Below are 10990 nucleotides of genomic sequence, written 5' to 3' on the forward strand. Positions count from 1 at the left end.
ACCTTGTGCATCCTTCCTGCAGGGCTGGAAACAAGTTCCTGGAGCCTTCCCTTCCAGAGCATTCTCAGCCTTTCTGGAAGCCCAGGATCAGGCCCAGGCAACTGTCCCCCCAGCAGCACAGGACTGCAACGGAGCTGCAGGGAGAGGACAACTCCACAGAGTTTTGCTTCCTTTCTTATTCCAGCACAAGACCTCTGCCTGGCGTGAGGAGCCACACGCCTGGCACTCGTAGCTATTCCAGCATCGTTCGCATCTTCCAAACTTGTCCCAGGTTGCCCAAATGATGTCCCGAGAACATATAAAGGATACAATGTGAGGATAATACGGAGTTTCTCTTTTTCTTTTAACCCTCTACAGGAGGAAGTTGCACAGCTCTCTTGTTCTGGATTTAGTATGTCCAGCTAGGTTGACTATTTTCACTAAAAGCGTCAGAATGTGCTTACTGAAAGATGCTGGTGACCTATTTTTACCTCAACAGGTTACACATCTGGGCATCCATAACGATGCAGCTGGCATGCAACTTTTTCATTTTACATTTAATGAGAAAGGGTGTAAAGATGTTTCAAATTCATATTTGGAGACTATATTCTGACTCTTTCTTTAAGGTAGTTGACGGTTAAAGGAAACTGAGAAGTCAATAGTCTACGGCACATTAGGCTAAATCCAGACAATGATGATGGATTTCTTTTGGGATGAAGGGAAACACTGTTTTTCAATGGGATTTTTGCAGAACCGTTCTGCTGCTGTTGCTCAGCCTGACTAGCATTCATGTTTCCTGAGAACTCCACCCAGGGTTTAAACATGTGAGATGTGTTTAATTTGATTGAAGTCCTATGCCCAGCCATGGCAAAGAGCTTTCAAACTTACTGTTTATTGATTTGGGTGCTTGAAGATCAGAAGCGAGCAAGCCGTCAGCCCCCTGACTTTGAGTCACCTCCTGTGAGGCAGGGCAGCTAGCTCTGCTTGCCTGCTGGAGGGCACCGCTGGGCAGAGCTCTCAGGCCCGCAGGCCAGTTTTGGTCACCCCGCCTCCATCCAGGCAGTCAGGGCATCCACATCCAAGAGAGAAGCAGCCCAATCCAAGCCCAGAAGCCCCCCGTCCAATTTAAAATTCGCTAAGCGCACTTTGGCCAGCTACCCCTCGTCAGAAGAGGGTGTGGGGTGGGAAAACCACCCAGATCTCTTGGTTCCTTCATAAGAGACCTACAAACTTGTACTGAGAGCCCCCTCTCCCCCTTCCCATTTATAACCCTACCCCCTTTCCTTGCACTGCTGCCATCCCTAGCACCTTTTTCATGCCAGGTGGGGTGACTTGGACCTGCCCAGGCCACGGTGGCTGAACTCCTCCATCAGCCCTGAGCCCCCGCGCTCAGCTGCTGGCAGAGCTGCTCTCTGAGGAGGCAGGTTCCAGCGAGTGCCCGCAGTGGGGGAGAGCCCTGCTGGAGGTGCTTTTCTGAGCTGACTCAAAACACGCTGCTTGCAATTTGCTCGTATCCCTGTCTGGGGGCTCTATCTGCAAACCCTGGAAGGCTGATACTTGCTGTCTGTTGATTCAAAGGCACTTAAGCCAGTGAAACTGCACCTGCAACCAGGCAGATATTAGCTTAATGCATTTCTGGAATGTGTCCGAGTCCACAACAATCATGTAGCCCTCCAGGAACAATGTGCTGTCTTGTGGGTAACACTGCTCATTTGCCTGAATGTCATCTGCCACAGTCAATTTGGATCAGGTCTTGGATATCTCCACTGTACAGTATCCTTGAGTGTTTCTGAAGAATAACAGTACTTTAGTGCAGCCTGAGAGAGCCTTCAAGATAATAACTAATGCACCATAGCCAAACTTCACTTTTACTATGCTTATAAACCAGTCAGAAGCTCTGCACTCTCGATACTGTTAGCCCCTTATTGTATCTGGCATTCTGTATGCTGTGGCAGGTTTTCAGTTTTTGCTTATGCTCTGATACCCAAAATAATTCCAGTCAGTCCAGTATAGGAGCTAGCATAGCAGGCGTTTTCACACACACTGGAGGCAAGTGAAATGCATTTGAGACTGAAAACATAAAGCTGACCATCACCTTCCACTTGACAGAAGAAGCACAATTATTTCTGACATAGAATTTTGCAAAGAAAGCAGTTCTGTCAGATAAGCAATATCACAAAAATTCCAAGTTAAAATTTTTAGATAAACACACAACGGCTGTAATTCAAAGCTAATTTACATCTAGAATCCATCTGATCACATGTTAATGTTCTACTTAAGAAAGCAATGCCATTTACATATAAATGCTTAACTTATTAAAAGTATCTGCAACACTAGACCATCTTCTCATGAGGAGTTATTGAAGAAAATGAGCTCTTGTTGAATTCTCAGACTTCCCAGTACTGACTGACTAAGAACTAGGAAGTACTGTTTAGGTACCTATGTCCAAATAGTCCCCAGAATCATGAGCTACATCTATTGCCCTTTCCCCAAAGTGTAAACCGGTCTGTTATTTCTGCATTCCTCCCCCTTCTCCTACCACTCCTGGGGCTCCGCCGTGCAGACCTAACACCGCAGGGCGGGTGAGCACTGGTGCTAAGGCAGAGTGTGAATACATGCTGGGGTGGGGGGGTGTGTCAAACCACACCAACCTGGACTGACCTCGATCGGCTTTGGCTAGTGTGCATGAATACTCTTACCCTGAGTAAGGCAACACTTGGCATTGACAACTTGAAGATCCACTGAGAATTAGGGAAAAAGTGAGAATGCACACGGCAATCTTAGTCCGTATGGGACAGGAGCGTGCGGTCCAGTCTCTAGTCTAAGGGTGGTTTATTCACTGAATCCAACGAACATTCTCTGTTACAAAAACTGAGACTAAACCCTTCCCCTAGAGATCCTTATTGCCCAAGTTGCACTACAATGCATATGATAACAAAAAGCCACTGTTAAAAAGCAGTAAGAGCCTTACTCATTAAGGACTCCACTATTATATATTGAAGATAGATAGATCAACAGAAAAAAGGCATTTTTATATAGCTAATTAAGGATATGCCAGGTTGAGGGGCACTGTATATCTATTTTTAGAAAAGACCAGCAGTCACATTTAGAGTGTTTATATCTAGCGAGCAGCATGATACTTCTGCTTCTTCTGTCTGAGAGAAGATAACTGCTGGTTAGACAGCCCAGCTGTAGCAAGCGTGGTCTATGAATAAGCCTCTATTCTGCAATTCTATTTTTCTGTGGAAGATGATTTGTGTGGGTTCATCTCATCTGTTGGTTTGATAAAGGCATTGTGAAATCTACCAGGTCATCTACATCCACCTTGCTTGGGAATAATGCTGTAACACTACTGACATGACTTTTTTCAAGGAGCAACATAGATGTAGTACTCTTTTTTTGCAGGATTAATCTTTTTGAAAGCTGTCAGGATTTTTAGTACTCTAAAAACTAGAGGTTTTGAGCCACGTCATCTCCTTTCTTTTTCAGATTTAAGAGCAGCTTTCTCCACAAAGCAGATCAGTTCTTTTGCCTTTATTTTGCCTTGGCAGTTTGCAGGACAGCCTGCTGATACAAGCAATCCCATATATTCCAAAGATTTAGCAAATCTCTACACAGCACTATTTTTTTTGCTTGGTTATCAAATGAATAGAAAACAGCTGATTACGAAGAATGCAAATAAGACCCCTCTCTTAAGTATGTTTTATTATAAACCAAAGGTTTTGTGACATGAAACCTTAAATCAAGGAACTATCACATGAGTACCCTGCTCTCACTTCTCCTTTTTCCAGATCTCACTTCCTCCCAGGCATAACCACCAGAACATCTCTCCTGTTCTATACAGTTGCTTAATAACCAGTAGCAAAAAGCAATAAATAATTGCACAAAAAAATAACCCTTCAAGCCAGTTTTGGGGTAGTTTTAAGCTGCCCTTCAAGCAACAAAGGCTTTGGTCTTTTTGAGAATTTAATCACATGTTTGGCTTCATTCTGCATTTCCTTGCTAGTCTTCCATCTGTTCCATTACTCTCAACTGGAGAGGAGGCAAGCCAGCACCACGTAAACCCAGGGCCTGCTCCCAGAAAAAAAAACAACAGTACAAAACATGACACACTGAGAAGTCACCAATAATTCTGTTCTATGTGACCTATCCATCAAGACACTTGCAAATCTGGATCTGAACTCTTTTCAAAACTACATTCATGTATATACTAAACCTCTTTAGTTTACTTTTGCCAATGGTTGATTCAAAAAACTTATTTGGTCTTTGGACAACAAATAGAAACAAAAGCATCGGAGTCTTTTCTAGATCTTAGCTGTGCCCAGGGCTGAGTGCTGTGAACAAAGCCTGCTGTAGAGACAGTTAACTCTATTTAATGGGAGCCAAGCACCTAAATAAAGACTTGAACTTTGATGTCTCAATTCCCAGATGTAAAATGAGGAAATGGTATCAGCCAGAAGCTGGGGAAAGCACCAAGGGAAAAACTGTACAAGAGGAAAATACTGCAGACTGGGAGCATAATTTCTGACCCTGATGCACTTTGAAAAAGCAGAGCTCTGCAGCTCCAAGAAAGGCTTTGTTTTTCCATGTGACCTGGAATATTCCCAAACAATTTAGAACACAGTCATCATAATGCTGTTGTCTGTTGGCCACATGGTTTATGGCTTGACTAGTCCTAATCCAGCCTCTAGTTCTAATCCAGCCTCCCTTTCCCTGGACAATATGCTTGGGCAGCATACCCATGTTCATTTCTGCCCCTTGCAGCCGGAGCCTTCCTATACTGATCTCTCTGACTTCTCTAAGATGAGCTGAGAGGCTCGTCCAGGATACGCTAGGGAGAGAGTATGATGGAAGGAAGGGATGGAGGACTCAGGAAGAGGCTTCAGGAAAGCTGGGGGAATTTGAAGAGGATCTGGATCTAGTCCCTGTGGTTGCCTATATCAGACCACCCCCGTAAGAGACACAACCCTTGATTAAATGAAACAGAGGCAAAATTGTTATGCAACCCATGTACCAGGGTGACATTCCAAATTAGACACAAACTGAGAGCAACAGCCCTGTATATTAAATACGGCTTGCACAAATAACACCTGTAAAATAGTGCACACAGATTTCAGAGCAGCCCCACAGGAAAGGAATAATGCTATTCCAAGTGTATCTAGTGGCAGAGGCAGCCCAGCGAGATGGACTGTAAGCTCCAGGCTAGCTCTGCCTGCAATAATCTGCAGGGTTGACTCTGTGACAGATTGAAATGCAGTAACAGCGTTTATGCAACTAAATCTTGTTCTAATCTATTAGTTTATGTAACCTTTGCTCATGGACATACTGACTCGTAGGTCTCGGGAATCTAAAGAAAATCTCCTTTTTTAACTCTCCCATCCTTCAACCCCTGGTTGCCAAATAAACAAAGAGACTGTCAGAGATCTCATTCATTATCTTTTAGGAAAAATTATGTTGGTAGAGGAAAAAAAAGTCCTAAAAAACAGAGTACTTTTCGATATATAGAACCAAAGTCATATAATAACGCTGGCTAATGGTAGGCAGGTGTCCTTCAGGTTAGCAGTTCCAGCCACAGATTGTACCGTTTGAGCCCCAGGCTGGGAAAGGGCCAGAAATCGTTTCCTTAGCTCCTAGGGAAAAAATGTTGCTTTCTAGCTTTGAGACATTACCTTTCTGAGTAAAGCAAGGCAACAATATCTGCAGGAATGACACCGATTCTTCCTAGCTTGAGAGAATTACTTTCATCCTTCTCACAGTTCTTTCATTTCCTAGAAGATTTTCACGTATATTTTAAGCGATGGGCTGACAACAGGACCAGTGTGCAGCATTCTTGCTGCAGCAGTCAGCATTCTAGTGACTGCTACATGAAGCATGCTCCCTGATGCCCACATCAGCTTATCTGGCCCTTCCCAGCTAGGATCTAACCTAGGTTTATGAAATTATTTGAGTTCAGATGAACACTTTTTGGGTTTTGGGGCGTTGAGGGTTTTTTTTTTTGATTTTTTTTTTTTTCTTTTTCTGCCAATTGAATACTTCACATAGCTGCTGCAATGTTGTCCATGTAACAATTGTTATCTACACTATACCCGATGTAATTCTAATGCTCTGTCTTGAGGATTCATGCACAGGCCAAAGCCAATTGATATTGCTTGGGATTAAATACACTTGGAGCCAAATCTCATTGCATTAGGTGTGTTTAGGAGAAGTGATTATCTATTTTTGATGCATACTAGACACTATCAGTACTAGACAAATACTCTGTAAATGGATCAGGTATGCTTTATTATTTGTTACTAAAGCAGTACAAGAACAGGCACCATGCCTTTTTCTACTAAATTCCTTTACGTATTAAGATGGTCTCTAGAGGATTCTGTGACCGTACTGAACCATTTATTCTGGCAGAGCCAGAAGCCGGGTCCCCTTAACGCCAGTCCCCTTCCAGCTCTGCCCTGTGCACAGGGAGGGCAGCAAAGAGAGCCCAAGGACGGCGCCTGCCCTGCCGCCTCCCGGCCACTTTGCAAAGACACAGAGATCACTCAGGCAGATGAAATAAGGGCTTCATTATAAGAGAAGTTTATTCTTTTTTCCCTACACTCAAGATTTAAAAATGTTTTTCTTACATCCTTGACCCTCAAGATCTCACTACAGTCTTGTTTCTAAACACAAAAACGATGGGATGACATCTGTAAATCTGTTGTTACTACACATGGAGCTGGTTTAGGTGCATATGTGCCTGCAGAAACAACTGTAAGTTAAAACAAACAGACCTTCAGCTTTCAGTATCTCATTCCAGTTGTATATGCTCCCCAAAACAAACATCAAATTTTGCTCTCAGTTCAAAGTTTGCATCCCACAAGGCTGTACCAATTAGGGCTATAGTACACATGGTAGAATTGCTATGCCATATATATGATTTTGTGTTTTCCCGTGCTTCACCCAAACCTTAAGATGCGCAGGTTCATCTGCCTGCTCAGGAATCCCTCCCCTTTTGTCTTAGACTACTCATACCTTATTTACATTAGATCTGGCCTAAAGTTCCAGAGGGAGCAAGAGTTAGGAAATATTGCCTGAAATAAAATATTTTTTGCCTTAGAGCAATATTTGTTGTTGCTACATCGTTACAGCTGTGTAAACAGTCCATTTTGCACGTGTACATAAGTAATCTTGCTAGGCCTTGTCAAAGTTACAAAATTTAGATTAGTACTACCAAGGCTAGGTGGTGTACCAAACCAGATCAACAAGCCAGATACTGCCCCAAAGAGCTTTAAAGCCTTGCAAGCCAGAGCTTTGCAAGTAATTTTCTCTGCAAAAAATCTCTACAGGCCTTGTGCACCTCATCTGTGAACTTGGAGCTTATTAATAAAAGTCATGTTAAGGTAACATTTTGTACTCTTTTTTTCTTAAAACAGCAACAGCTGCTAAATTTCTTAATGCAATTTACACGAGCAAAAATACCCCACACCCCTGAGAACATATTCCAGTAAAAGCAGGGTTGATATTTCCGAAATTCCTATTGTAAAACATAAGAAGGAAAAGTCAATTGAAAGGAATTAAAGTTCACATTTTCTGCATCCTGTTTCAGGCAGAAAAAAAAAAAACAAAAACAACTTTTTTTTGTTTGCTCTATTGATTCACACCAAAGCCAACTTTGGACAGGAGGTGGTGCTATAGCTTGCTTAAATTTTGTTATTGGGAAAAACCAACAGTTCAAGCATACTAGAAGCAAAAGGCAAAGGTAAAATAAAGAGAAACATTCTGACTTCTGTAGAAGTGCTGATAATTCAGACTTTACTTACACATACTTTCATATCAGTAGCTATAATCTAACACTGCTGAAAAGATTTGTAAGAAGGCCCTAAAGAGAAAGCAAGTGCATTGTGCGTTCATGTCTGTTGAGGACTTCAAATGCCTAGCAAAAGATGAGTATCAAAGCATGGGAAAAAATCTGCCTTCCGCAGCATGCTCTGTGCAAGCTGTAGCAGTTTTTCACGTGCCCAAGGCTCCACTGACCAGTTCTGTGCCAGATGGAAACTGATGGGACAGAAACGTTCTGGTGGAAGCTTTGCGCGGGTCCAGAAAGCATTGTGCCTGCCTCTCTGAGGAATATCAAGGTTAGCTGCAGTGTCAGGGGTTTTACTGGGCTAAGATGAAAAATAAATTTAAAAATACATACATTTCAAATTCATCCACACTAGTTGAAATTATAAGAATATCATACGATAAATGACTCAAACATATTACTTAATTTGGTGTCCCACAAGCAACGTGACAACACTGTTTTTAAATTAACACATTCTATTTTTCAGAGGTTTAAGAGCAGCATTACAGCAGATTTTCAGGCTTACCTTTTCTACACATCCCTTCCAGTGACCACATCTGCCCTTTCAGCATCAGTTTCAGCTTTACCAAAGCAAGATGAAAGCTCCCACCTAAGCAGCCATAAAAACAGTATTGTCATTTCAGCGTTCAAGACAAGACTAACTAACTACCACCAAAGCAAGGAGATTGCCTGTAAGCAAAGTGCTGTCAGACATACACAGTAAAAACTACAGTATTTGGTACCTCCCCAGACAATGAGCTATGCCATTTCATGAGAATGTATGTCTTCAAAAACATGACAGGAATGTGCCACCAGAGTTGGAAAAACAGAACAGGAAGGAAAACATACTGAAGAAATATGTATTAATATTTGGGGCCTGACTTCTTACTTTTGTTGCTAATACTACAAAAATCATTAAATAGTGGGGAGAATGCAGCACCATGCACCCTGTATTCTAAACTAGGATGTCTTAGTGATTATCCTGATGTATAGTAAATATAGTTTCGTAGCTACAAATGGAATTTTTATGTGGGCTTTTAAAGGCTAACTTTTTACTGTAAGAAGCAAGACCTAGATACATACACTAAAACTGTGTAAGTTATGTTACAAAAAAATGCACCAGAAACTTAAAATATTTATAGGACAATATCTAGGTCCACAAAGCATTAAACTCTCAGCTTGCTCTCAGCTGTTCCAGAGAGAAACTTTCTCTGAGAGAAGAAAATTATTTTTCAAATCCAGCAGGTGAGAAACACAACTGAATAATATTCACAGCATCAACTGAGAAGCAGAGAGAGTGAATCAATCCTGGTCAAGGCTGGAAGGTGCAGAACATGTATTGGCTAAGGTGATACTGTATCCTTGACATTAACAGACTTGTTAAAATGCCCAAACTTAGGCAGACAGTCTCTTCCGACATTTCCAGAATTCTCTGTGACACACCAGTGAAGTTACCGTGTGTGGACGTGGGCAGATCAGCATTATGTTATATTTGAACGCAGAGCTGCACTTTTAAACCAGTAAAAGGGAATCTTACCAGCTTCTGGCTGGGAGCAATCAGGACCGTGATCAGTCGGTGTGCACAGAGAAACATCCTCCAGGGGCTGCTCCGGGGCTCCCCTATCCTCACCTGCTGGAAGCAGACACATTCAGACATGTAGCAAGCAGTACTGGTATGGTTGGTTTATATGACTTAATTTTAGTTCCTTCAGATGTGGTAATACGTAGGATGAAACAGGGAACTTGTGAAGAATTAGGGCTAGAAAGAAGAAGGTTAGTAATCAGAGCTAAACGAGGGTATAACTGTGTTCCTCACGTCAGGTATTTATTTTGATTTCCAGCTGGTGCAAGAGCTCAGCACAGACCAGAGATCGGGAACTTTGCGGTGCAGCACAGAATCAAAATTGAAGCTCCCTGCTTAACAGCTTTGCCATTAATTCCTTCCACAGGAACTTGTAGGGGGCGAGATCCGCTCCTCCGAGCTCAGCCCATCCCATCCACCCACTGCCTTGAACAAGAGCTGAACCAGCAGAGGGTTATTGCTTCCCAGGCCTGCTTCACACCCCTCCACACCCGCAGCACAGCTCCCACGGGTCACGTCCGCTCTTCAGTAGCGTCCTGGAACGCGCTGAAGGTGTTTAAAGCAACTTCACCATTCCTCACACAGGCATAAAAGTCATAGAAAGCAGAGAGCTGTTGGTCTTACCACACAAAGCGAAACTTTCAGGTGTCTCAAACCTGCTTCCAGGTATTATCCAGACATGCACAAAAAGGCTCAGCAAAAAACCTATACTTCAATATTACTATTAATTCAGTCTAGAAATAGGAATAGCAAAAGCATTGACTGGGCAATATTTATTTAATAGCTACGTTAAAAGCTCAAAACTGAAGTATATGGAGCTGTTTGGAGCAAAAATGATCTAAATACTTTCTTATGGATGACTCAAAAATTAATAGAAAAAGCTGAACCACACTACATCTAAAACAGGACATTTTAAACGCAATTACAGGAATTCTAAGATTCTACAGAAGCCATTACAATCCTACTGGTTTAATTCTTATGCCTTTCTTTAGCTTTTTGATTAAACGGCACCATGCAGATGCAAGAGTTGTGAACAGGACAAGCAAGGATAGAACAAGCAGTTGTTATAGATTCTTGTCATGCCGGCTGAGAAGCGTTAGCAGGAAAGTAGTAAAGGTGAATAATTTTGTTTCTGAACTATGCATGGGTGATTTTGTTAGTTAAGAGCGGCTTGGTTATATCCATTATACCCACGAGAGATTAGAGATCGTTGTATTCATAAACACAAACAGGAAAAGCTGTGACGGCAGCTGTCTAAGCAGACTGGGTTCCTTTGTGCTTACGCGTTTTTTAACAGTTCCACACAGGCGCCCGCTAACTCCCTGCCCACCCACCGTTCAGAACCGAGCTACTAACGCCCGTTCCCGAGCACCGCGGCGGAGCGCGGAGCGGCCTGGGGGAGCCCGCGCCGCCCGGGTTGCGGAGCACAACGGCCGCTTCTCCGCGCGGTTCCACAGACACGCACAGCCCGTGCCGGCTGGGGCTGTCCCGGGGGCTGTGCGGGCGCGGAGAGCCGAGCCCGGCCCGGCCCAGCCCAGCCCAGCCTAACCCAGCCCGGCCCGGCCCAGCCCAGCCTAACCCAGCCCGGCCCGGCCCAGCCCAGCCTAACC

This window comes from Athene cunicularia (genome assembly GCF_003259725.1).
Source record: "Athene cunicularia isolate RWA chromosome 6 unlocalized genomic scaffold, athCun1 chr6_part2, whole genome shotgun sequence".
Lineage (NCBI taxonomy): Eukaryota > Metazoa > Chordata > Aves > Strigiformes > Strigidae > Athene > Athene cunicularia.